We start from the raw sequence: 12,565 nt of genomic DNA, 5'->3' as shown, positions 1-12,565 counted from the left end.
TTCCACTGTTTACTATAATGCCTCTCCTTAAACACTTGTAGGCACCAGTAAAGTAGTGCCCACCACAGCAGGCAGTTACACAAAGCAACTCACCCTTCAGGTTATATCTTCGTGCCAGACGAAATGGGACTGGATTAAAAGGTTAGAAAATCGTACTGCCATGTGGTGGTTCTTGTTGCTTAAGGTCTGTATTAATGGTGCACTAGGAGGATGCGGAATTCGCGTCTCCTCACAACTAGGGCACCTATCAGGCACCGGTTGGGGGCCACGGACACCGAAGGGGATGGGAGGAACCCCCAGTAACCGGGTAGGATGTGGGGCAGAGTGAGGGGGGAGGAGTAGTGGAGGCAGGACGGGACTGGCACCGCTGAGGGGCAGCTGGGGGAGAGAAAAGGATCCCACGCCCAATGGGGGAAATTGCGGGACCACTGGGAGGGCAGAGTATCAAAAGGGAGCGTGGCCAGGTTTCCCCTGTCCACTTGGGCCCCCAGGAACCTGTTGAGATTCCAGGCCTGATCCTCTGCCCACCTAGGCCCCCTCCAGCCGTGCGGGTCCTGAGGGAGTGGGAGGGAGGGAAAGGGGAGCAAAGGTAAGGCCGGACCTCCAGGACCAGCACCCCTGAGGGGCGGCTGGGGTAGGGGAGGAGTTCCTACACCCAGCGGGACCCACCCACGGTTAGGGGGCCAGCGGGACAGGGGAGACCCTGGGGGAGACGGTGGGGGAGGGGCACGGAGGAACGTAAGGGAACAGGGCCAGCGCTTTCCCTGTCCACTTAGGCACCAGGAAGCCTGTTGGGCTCCTGGGCCTAATCCTCTGTCCTCAGAGCCTCCCTCCTGCTGTGCAGAACCCAAGCCTCACGCCTCACCCCCACCCAGGGCCCCACCTCTACACGGTCCCCCTCCAACGCACGGGGCCTAAACCCCACCCACACACCCTCACTCAGCGCCCTACCTCCAAACTCTGTAACTCCACATTCCAGAGGCCCTTCTTTCCACGTGCAGCCTCTCCCTTTCTGCGCAGGTCCTGAGCAGAGGCCCCGCCCCACCTTGGCTGTGCCCGGAAGGCCTTTTCCAGCTGAGCCTAAGGTCCTGAGCCTAGACCCCGCCCACGCTCAAACGTCACCGCCCCACCTGTCTAGGTCCCGCCCCACCCTAAACCCCACCCCTGCCTAAGTTCCACCACCACCACCCCCACTCCCACCACCACCACCCCCCGTCTAAACTCCACCCCCATAGCCAAGGGTTGTTTTTTTTTCTTTTTTTCCTCTTTTAGATTGGGGTTCTGTTTTGCCTTGTTGACTCATTGCTGTTGATTCACTTATATTTTGATTTTTTCTAATCTTTTATTTTTCTAATTTTATTTTATTCTTTACACTTTGTTATTGTTCTGCTCCTTTTGGCTTGTTTCCCCCCCTCCTTTTTTTTTCTTTTTTCTGTTGTGGTTTTATTCTACCTTGTTTCAATTATAGTTTTATTTTTCCTAATATATTTTTTATCTTTCTAATTTTATATTTTTTTTATTCTCTGTTATTGTACTGCTCCTTTTTTTCTTTTTCTTTCTTTTTTTATTTTGCCACGCCATGCAGCTTGTAGGGTTGGGCCTGAGCTCCTGTGGTGGGAGCTCCAAGTCCAAACCACTGGACTAACAGAGAACCTCAGACTCCAGGGAATATTAATCGGAGTGAGGTCTCCCAGAGGTCCTCGCCTCGGCACCAAGACCTGGCTCTATCCAACTGCCTGCAAACTCCAGTGCTGGACGCCTCAGGCCAAACAACAAGTAAGACAGGAATACAGCCCCACTCACACACACACACACACACACACAAAATGAAACGACAAAAAATTATGTTACAGATGAAGGAGCAAGGTAAAAATCTACAAGACCAAATAAATGAAGATGAAATAGGCAAACTACCTGAATAGGAATTCAGAGTAATGATAGTAAAGATGATCCAAAATCTCAGAATGGAGAAAATACAAGAAACATTTAACAAGAATCTAGAAGAACTAAAGAGCAAACAAACAGTGATGAACAACACAGTAACCGAAATTAAATACTCTAGAAGGAATCAGTGGCAGAATAACTGAGGCAGAAGAACGGATAAGTGAGCTGGAAGATAAACTGGTGGAAATAACTGCCAGGGAGCAGAATAAAGAAAAAAGAATGAAAAGACTTGAAGACAGTCTCAGAGGCCTCTGGGACAACATTAAACGCACCAACATTCGAATTATAGGGATCCCAGAAGAAGAAGAGAAAAAGAAAGGCTTTGAGAAAATATTTGAAGAGATTATAGTCGAAAACTTCCCTAACATGGAAAAGGAAATAGTCAATCAAGTTCAGGAAGCGCAGAGAGTCCCATACAGGATAAACCCAAAGAGAAACATGCTGAGACATATTAATCAAACTATCAAAACTTAAATACAAAGAAAAAATATTAAAAGCAGCAAGGGAAAAGCAACAAATAACATACAAGGGAATCCCCATAAGATTAACAGCTGTTCTTTCAGAAGAAACTCTGCAAGCCAGAAGGGTGTAGCAGGATATATTTAAAGTGATGAAAGGGAAAAACCTACAACCAAGATTACTCTACCCAGCAAGGATCTCATTGAGATTCGATGGAGAAATCAAAAGTTTTACAGACAAGCAAAAGCTACGAGAATTCAGCACCACCAAACCAGCTTTACAACAAATGCTAAAGGAACTTCTCTAAGCAGGAAAAAGAAGAGAAGAAAAAGACCCACAAAAACAAACCCAAATCAATTAAGGAAATGGTAATAGGAACATACATATCGATAATCATCTTGAATGTAAATGGATTAAATGCTCCAACCAAAAGACACAGACTGGCTGAATGGATACAAAAACAAGACCCTTATATATGCTATCTACAAGAAACCCACTTCAGACCGAAGGACACATACAGAATGAAACTGAGGGGATGGAATAAAATATTCCATGCAAATGGAAATCAAAAGAAAGCTGGAGTAGCAATTCTCATATCAGACAAAATAGACTTTAAAATAAAGGCTGTTACAAGAGATGAGGAAGGACACTACATAATGATCAAGGGATCAATCCAAGAAGAAAACATAACAATTATAAATATTTATGCACCCAACATAGGAGCACCTCAATACATAAGGCAAATGCTAACAGCCATAATAGGAGAAATTGACAGTAACACAATAATAGTGGGGGACATTTACACCAATAGACAGATCATCCAGACAGAAAATAAATAAGGAAACAGAAGCTTTAAAAGACACAATAGGCCACATAGACCTAATTGATATCTTTAGGACATTCCACCCAAAAGTGGAAGAATACACTTTCTTCTCAAGTGCATACATAATGTTCTCCAGAATAGATCACATCTTGGGTCACAAATCAAACCTTGGAAAATTTAAGAAAATTGAAATCTTATCAAGCATCTTTTCCAACCACAAAGCTATGAGATTAGAAATCAATTACAGGAAAGAAAAACAGTAAAAAACACAAATACATAGAGGCTAAACAGTGTACTGCTAAATAACCAAGAGGTCACTGAAGAAGTCAAAGAGGAAATCAAAAATACCTAGAAACAAATGACAACAAAAACATGGCGATCTAAAACCTATGTGACACAGCAAAAGCAGTTCTAAGAGGGAAGTTCATAGCAATTCAAGCTCATCTCAAGAAACAAGAAAAATCTCAAGTAAACAATCTAACCTTATACCTAAAGGAACTAGAAAAAGAAGAACAAAGAAAACCCAAAATTAGTAGAAGGAAAGAAATCATAAAGATCAGAGCAGAAACAAATGAAATAGAAACAAAGAAAACAATAGCAAAGATCAATAAAACTAAAACCTGGTTCTTCGAGAAGATAAACAAAATTGATAAACCTTTAGCCAGACTCATCAATAAAAAAAGGGAGAGGACTCAAATCAATATAATTAGAACTGAAAAAGGAGAGATTACAAGTGACACCACAGAAATACAAAAGATCCTAAGAGACTACTACTAGCAACTCTATGCCAATAAAATGGACAACCTGGAAGAAATGGACAAATTCTTGGAAAAGTACAACCTTCCCAGATTGAACCAGGAAGAATTAGAAAATATAAACAGACCAATCACAAGCACTAAAATTGAGACTGTGATTAAAAATCTTCCAACAAACAAAAGCCCAGGATGAGATGGCTTCACAGGTGAATTCTATCAAACATTTAGAGAAGAGCTAACACCTATCCTTCTCAAACTCTTCCAAAATATAACAGAGGGAGGAACACTCCCAAACTCATTCTATGAGACCACCATCACCCTGATACCAGAACCAGACAAAGATGTCACAAAGAAAGAAAACTACAGGCCAATATCACTGATGAACATAGATGCAAAAATCCCCAACAAACTACTAGCAACCAGAATCCAACAGCACATTAAAAGGATCATACACCATGATCAAGTGGGGTATATCCCAGGAATGCAAGGATTCTTTAATATATGCAAATCAATCAACGTGATACACCATATTAACAAATGGAAGGAGAAAAAACATATGATCATCTCAATCGATGCAGAGAAAGCTTTCGACAAAATTCAACACCCATTTATGATAAAAACCCTGCAGAAAGTAGGCATAGAGGAAACTTACCTCAACATAATAAAGGCCATATATGACAAACCCACAGCCAACACTGTTCTCAATGTTGAAAAACTGAAACCATTTCCTCTAAGATCAGGAACAAGACAAGGTTGTCCACGCTCACCACTTTTATTCAACATAGTTTTGGAAGTTTTAGCCACAGCAATCAGAGAAGAAAAAGAAATAAAAGGAATCCAAATCAGAAAAGAAGTAAAACTGTCACTGTTTGCAGATGACATGATACTATACATAGAGACTCCTAAAGATGCTACTAGAAAACTACTAGAGCTAATCAATGAATTTGGTAAAGTAGCAGGATACAAAATTAATGCACAGAAATCTCTTGCATTCCTATACACTGATAATGAAAAATCTGAAAGAGAAATTAAGGAAACACTCCCATTTACCACTGCAACAAAAAGAATAAAATACCTAGGAATAAACCTACCTAAGGAGACAAAAGACCTGTATGCAGAAAACTATAGGACACTGATGAAAGAAATTAAATATGATACAAACAGATGGAGAGATATACTATGTTCTTGGCTTGGAAGAATCAGCATTGTGAAAATGAGTATACTACCCAAAGCAATCTATAGATTCAATGCAATCCCTATCAAAGTACCAATGACATTTTTCACAGAACTAGAAAAAAAAGTCACAATTTGTATGGAAACACAAAAGACCCCGAATAGCCAAAGCAATCTTGAGAAAGAAAAACGGAGCTGGAGGAAACAGGCTCCCTGACTTCAGACTATACTACAAAGCTACAGTAATCAAGACAGTATGGTACTGGCACAAAAACAGAAATATAGATCAATGGAACAGGATAGAAAGCCCAGAGATAAACCCATGCACATATGGTCACCTTATTTTTGATAAAGGAGGCAAGAATATACAATGGAGAAAAGACAGCCTCTTCAATAAGTGGTGATGGGAAAACTGGAAAGCTACATGTAAAAGAATGAAATTAGAAAACTCCCTAACACCACACACAAAAATAAACTCAAAATTGATAAAAGACCTAAATGTAAGGCCAGACATTATAAAACTGTTAGAGGAAAACATAGGCAGAACACTCTATGACATATATCACAGCAATATCCTTTTTGACCCACCTCCTAGAGTAAGGGAAATAAAAACAAAAATAAACAAATGGGACCTAATGAAACTTCAAAGCTTTTGCACAGCAAAGGAAACCATAAACAAGACCAAAAGACAACCCTCAGAATGGGAGAAAATATTTGCAAACGAAGCAACTGACAAAGGATTAATCTCCAAAATTTACAAGCAGCTCATGCAATTCAATATAAAAAAACAAACAACCCAATAAAAAATGGACAGAAGACCTAAATAGACATTTCTCCAAAGAAGACATACAGATGGCCAACAAATGCATGAAAAGATGCTCAACATCACTAATCATTAGAGAAATGCAAATCAAAACCACAATGAGGTATCACCTCACACTGGTCAGAATGGCCATCATCAAAAAATATAGGAACAATAAATGCTGGAGAGGGTGTGGAGAAAAGGGGACCCTCCTGTAATGTTGGTGGGAATGTAAATTGATACAGCCGCTATGGAGAACAGTATGGAGATTCCTTAAAAAACTAAAAATAAAACTACCACATGGCCCAGCAATCCCACTACTGGGCATATACCCTGAGAAAACAATAATTCATAAAGATACATGTACCACAATGTTCATTGCAGCACTATTTACAATAGCCAGGACATGGAAGCAACCTAAGTGTCCATCGAAAGATGATTGGATAAAGAGGATGTAGCACATATATACAGTGGAATATTACTCAGCCATAAAAAGGAATGAAATTGAGTTATTTGTAGTGAGATGGATGGACCTAGAGTCTGTCATACAGAGTGAAGTAAGTCATAAAGAAAAAAACAAATACCATATGCTAATGCATGTATATGGAATTTTAAAAAGTGGTACTGATGAACCCAGTGGCTGGGCAGGAATAAAGATGCAGACGTAGAGAATGGACTTGAGGGCACAGGGGGGATGGGGAAGCTGGGATGAAGTGAGAGAGTAGCATTGACTTATATACACTACCAAATGTAAAATAGATGGCTAGTGGGAAGCAGCATCATAGCACAGGGAGATCAGCTTGGTGCTTTGTGACGACCTAGAGGGATGGGATAGGGAGGGTGGGAGGGAGGCTTAAGAGGGTGGGGATATGGGGATATATGTATACATATAGCTGATTCACTTTGTTGTACAGCAGAAACTAACACAACAACAACAGTGTAAAGCATTTATACTCCAATAAAGATGTGAAAAAAAAAGATTCACAGATTCTGTAAGAGCCACACAGTTTATCTAAGCCAGTGCATGTAAATCTATTTTTAAAGCAGCAGAACCTTTCATCAAACAAAATTTTATGCTCTAATAAGCATAACAAAGAACTTAGGGTTAGGAAAATGTAAATTAAACCACCTTGACATACCACTACACACTCACCAACAGCTTAACCTGACTGACAGTACCAAATGTTGGCAAGAATGTGAAGCAACTGGAACTCTCGTGCACTCCTGAAGGGAAGGAAAAATGGCGCAGCCACTTTGGAAAACAGTCTGATGGTTTCTTATAAAGTTAAACATACACTTACCATATGTAGTAGGCAGAATTTTAAGATGGTCCCATGACCTTTGCTCCCAGATGTTACTCCTGTGATTAGGTTACATTACATGGCAAAAGGGAGATTGTTTGGATGGGTCCAATCTAATTACACCAGTCCTTTAAAAGCAGAGTTTTCTCTGGCTGGTAGCAGAAGAAGAACCAGAGAGACTGGAAGTGTGAAAAGGACTCAACATGCATTGCTGGTTTGAAGATGCAAGGGGTGTGTGAGAAAGAATGTGGGCAACCTTAAAGATCTGAAAGAACCCCACCCCGCCCCCCTGCAACGGGAGGAAGAAGTGGATCTTTCCCAGCTCTCCCAAATAAGCACCCAGCCTGACCAATACCTTGACTTCAGCCTTGTGAAACCCTAAGCAAAGAATCTGGTCGAGCCCACCCAGACTTCTGACATAGAGAATTATCAGGTAATAAATGGGTGTTGTGTTAAGGCATTACATTTGTGATACGTAGTTACACAGCAGTAGAAAATTAATATGTCATTTGACCCAGAAATCCCACTCCTAGGTATTTACCCAAGAGAAATAAAAATGAATATTCACACAAAGACTTGTACTTCAGTCTTTATTCATGATAGCCAAAAATCTGCAAGTCCCAAATATCCATCAGTAGGTGAATGGATCAACAAATTGTGGTATAGCCGCATAATGGGCTACTACTCACCAGTAAAAAGAAATGAAGTACTGATAACACACAGCAATATAAATGAATCTCAAAAGCATTAAGATAAGTGAAAGAAGATAGACACATAAGACCACATACTGTATGATTTCATCTATATGGAATTCTAGAAATGGTAAAACTATAGTGCCAGAAAGTAGATCAGTGTTTGCCAAGGGTCAGGGATGGAGAGAGGGAACTGACTACACAGGGGCACAAGGCAACTCTTTGTGGTGATGGAAATCTATACCGTGATTGTGGTGGTATCTACAAAACTGTATATGTTTGTCAAAACTCATCTAGTTGTACAGTTAAAATCAGTGAATTTTATTGCATGTAAGTTATATCTCAATAAAACTGATTTTTAAAATGTAAAAAAAAAAAGGTCTGTATTAATTCAACAGGTACAATAATCACAGCTGCCATTTATCGTGTGCCTTCATTATCCCATGTTCTCTTCACAACAGCCCTATAAGAGAGGGGGTCCATCTGCTTTTTACAGATGAGGGAACTGAGATCTAGAGAAGTTCAAATTTGCCCAAGTTTACCAGCTGGTAAATGGAGAAACCTGGATTTGCTCCAGGATATTTGTTTCCAAAGTCCTTGTCCTTTTTGATTCCAACTCGTTCATTCAACACATATTGGCTGGGGATCTGTGTGCATAATGTAAGAATAAGACCCTGAGAAATTTAAAAGGTAGGAAGGAGAGGTCCCCTTGAAGTTCTGCTTGAGGAGACAGAACACCCATCAAGAATAGTCAGTAAGAACAGGGCTACTACTAGAAAATAACAGAGCCACAAGTCACCGGAATTCCCTTGTTTAAGATCCAGAGACTCCTAGGTCTCTTACTTTTCAACCTAAGTTCAGTTCCTCTAAAACAAAAGGACATATTAAACAATTTGTCCCTACTCTACAATAGTTGACATGGAGTTTTATTTACTTTGAGTGACCCCTGGGATCTTACCTATTGAATCTTAATGAAGAATGATGAAGGAAACAGTATCGTTAGGAATATTCTGTGAGCATCCAAGTGAACCTGGGGATATGCTGAATTCACCTGTCTTTAAAAGAGACAGCAAAGCCCGTCTCCTAGGAGCTGTCCCCACAAGGACAAGTTAGGATGGCTGGGGACACGGCCTCTGTGTGTCTACACTCTAGTCTACACTCTAATGTGTGGTAGATACTTTCCCTCAAGTATTTTTATGCATTTTGTTAACTTCCCCTGCCTTTTGCCATTTTGTATGTTTTGAGTGAGGGGCTTTGAGAAAACTGAGTGAAAATAAGGGAAGGACCGGCGAGGAACCGGGGCGGAGGAATGGGAGGCCGTTCGCTGAGCCTCAAAGGGCTCTGGGCCCTGTCACCCTACCTGAAGCTAACTTTTCTGATCTCCAAAACAGTGAGTTGAACCAAATGCTTACTCAAATCCCGTCAAACATCAACATTTGGATTCTCTGGAGGCTGAAGGACTAGCTGATGACCAAGGACTACTGACACTCATTTTTAGAGGCACAATTTCTGGAAGTGGCTCAGAGATACTGCTCCTCCTTTTCTGCCCAGGAAACTGAGGCAGTGAGTTAGGGCCAGTCTCTCCTCCCGTATCAACTGCTGCCACGTTCCAATCCACGGTAAGTCAGCCACCGTCTGTTCAAAACAACCAGAAAAGCAGTTCTGGCAGCAGGGTAGGAAAACAAGTGTCAGGATGACTAACCACAGCCTCAGAGAAGCAGAGGATGGCTTTTGACAGATAAAACTGAATTATAATTTTGAGATATTAGATGTCTTTTTGTTCATGCCCTGATCCAGAAAGAGATTGCAACCTTTCTCCCCAGCTGTAGAGACATCAGTCAACTTGCACTTAAAAGGAATTTTACTAGCAATTGATATTAGAGGTCAGCAACACATTATGTCCTTATCCAGCAATCAGTCCCAGTTCTGGTACGATATTCTGCCATTAGAGCAAGAAGCCAGCGTTCTCCCATGAAGCACACCCAGAAGAGCACCGGGGGTGTTACTTAGAATTATTAACTTCCTCTACCTTTTATTGTTTTGTCGCTCTGAAATGGGGGGTTTCAAGAAAATTGGGCAAAAGTATTCTTAGACCATTTTAGCTCTGCTTCCATCCTGAACATTCCTCTGAGACAAGTCTCTGGTTATCTCCCAACGGTGGAGCCCACTTCCTCAAAATGCAATGTCAGGGACTCCCATTTAAGTTACCAGGGTAGGGTTGCCAGATTAAATGCAGGACAGTATTAGTAAGTCTCAAGTGTTGGGATACAAATACAGTATAAGTATATCCTAAGTATTGCAGGGCATACTTATACTAAGAAAGTATTTGTCTGAAATTCAAATTAAACTGTACATCCTGTATTTTATTTGCTAAATCAGTCAACCCCATACATGATGGGTAAGGCAAGTTACACATGAGTGACATGGGACTAAAAGCGAGTGCTGCAGGCTGTGGCACTGGGATACATGTCCCACAGGGCATTTACATACAATTTTTAAAAAACACTTTTGTGCTTTTTGTGAGGCAACAAAACATGTCTGCAGCTTGATTTGACGTGTGGACCACCAATTTCCAATCTTGGCTTGTTGGAGAGCTCTGAATATCAGGAAATGTTCCTTACACCCAGTCAAAATCTGCTCCCTGTAACTAACTGTCAGCCCTCAATCCTAGTTCTGCCTTCCATCTAGTTCTGCCTTTCCAAGATAACCCTTTAGATATTTGAAGATCCCTCCCTGTTTGCCTCCATGCTCTCATTTCTAGGCTGAACAATTCCTAGTCCTTCCATTGTTTCTCTCTGGACATGGTTGGCTCCCAGTTTCCTCACCACACTGGTGCCTCTCCTCTGTGCTGATCGCAGTTGGCTTTTCCCCGCTGTCCTGGCTACAGTCTGATCAGTGCAGACTGCAACTGGAGGGTCATGTTAGTTCTTTCACCCTCCTTTCTCAGATCTATACTGTTCTTGACCAAGCTCAGCTCTCCTTGTGCCCTCCTACCAGCCCTGATATGAGCCTGATCACACTTCCCTAAGAACTGGCATTTCAGCTCAAGGGCTAGAGAGTTCCTTTCCCCACTGAAGAGTTAGAAATGGGTTCAAATCCTGCCACTTTCACATGTTAGAGAAGTCACATAATCTAATATATATAATATCAATTTCCTTATTTGTAAAATATAACACTTTGTGGGCATTAAATGAGATAATATATGAAAAATACAGAGCATATATTATTTGTAGTAGTTATATTCTATGACTATAGAATCCTATGTGAACCCTGAACAGCAGATACAATACTGAAGTACTTTTCCCTACAGGAAATATAGGGCTGGGTTCCTGTGAGCCTCTGGTCACAACATTCTTGTCAACTAATCAATACATAACCTTTTGTTGACGTGTATTTCTGTTTAGAGACACCTTATTTAATATACATTGTTGATTCATTAACCTTGAACTCATAGCTAACTCATACCTGAAGGAAGACTATATAACACACATTTTCTCTGTAAGGCACATCGCAGCCTTCTTGTGCTTGGGAACACTGGACAGCACTTCAGCACTGCCTTTGTGGGTTATTTTATACAGTGAAATCATGAACCAAAGGAAAATAATGCAGAAAACATAGCACTAAACACTGCAAAAAGGACTCTTGTTTACAGTATGAGAGCTGAAACAAGAAGGCAGAGCGTTTATTCTGCCTCAACTGGGAACGTGCACACTGGGCGACAAATTTTTTGCTGCTGTGCTCATGTCCAGGAATGACCTCAAAAGCGCCATGAGCGGTGATGTGGGAATTACAAATAAATTTTAGTGAGTGGGTGAATTCACAAATACAGAATCTGTGAATGACGAAGATCGACTGCACTTCCCACCGTGGCCAACATGCTGGTACCACCTCCTAGACCTTAAGTACCTCTGTTACCAAGTTGCTCTGTTTTCTGGTTTTTGTTATTTTACTTGTTTAGCTTTTTCATACCTCTTTCTAATGCCCCAGTTGTTTTCAGAAAAGCATCGCGGCATTTTTGGCAGATGCTTCAGAGTCGGGCAGAAATACATCAGGATCACCCAACCCATCCTGCTGCCTTGAAAAAGAGCCGCTTTCCACGGGAGGCTGGTTTCCCTTAGTTCTCTCATCTGCCTCCCTCCTGGTTCTGGCTCCCACCAGTCCCAGGGCCAGCAGGGTCGCCCCGAGACCTCACACACACACACACCCTGTTTTCTCACTTCCTCTCAGCCTCTCTTATTTGGGGTCGCTTAGGCAACAGAGGGCAGTGAATCACCAAGCTTTCTTTTCAGCCCTTTGCCTGATTAGCCTTTGGTACATCTGGAGAGAAGGATCCCTTCTATGCAGGGGAAACCACTCTGCCCGCAGGCACCTCCCACCTCTGCCTCTTCACTCAAGCCTCAAACTTCAAAATCAGGGAACTGTATACCTGGAGGGGCTGGGGGCCTTCCCTTACACTGTAACAATGGGGTGAGATGGGCTTACTAACCCCAGTTTACAGACAAGGAACTCGGGCTCAGAGAGGCTGAACAACTTGTCCAAGGTCGCTGGTTCCAAAGTTCTGGTTCTTTCCACTGTACCATGCGCTTCTGCTTCTCAACCTTCACGACACAGAGCCA

The sequence above is a fragment of the Lagenorhynchus albirostris genome, chromosome 5 (genome assembly GCF_949774975.1).
Source record: "Lagenorhynchus albirostris chromosome 5, mLagAlb1.1, whole genome shotgun sequence".
Lineage (NCBI taxonomy): Eukaryota > Metazoa > Chordata > Mammalia > Artiodactyla > Delphinidae > Lagenorhynchus > Lagenorhynchus albirostris.
This window is presented reverse-complemented; position numbering follows the sequence as displayed.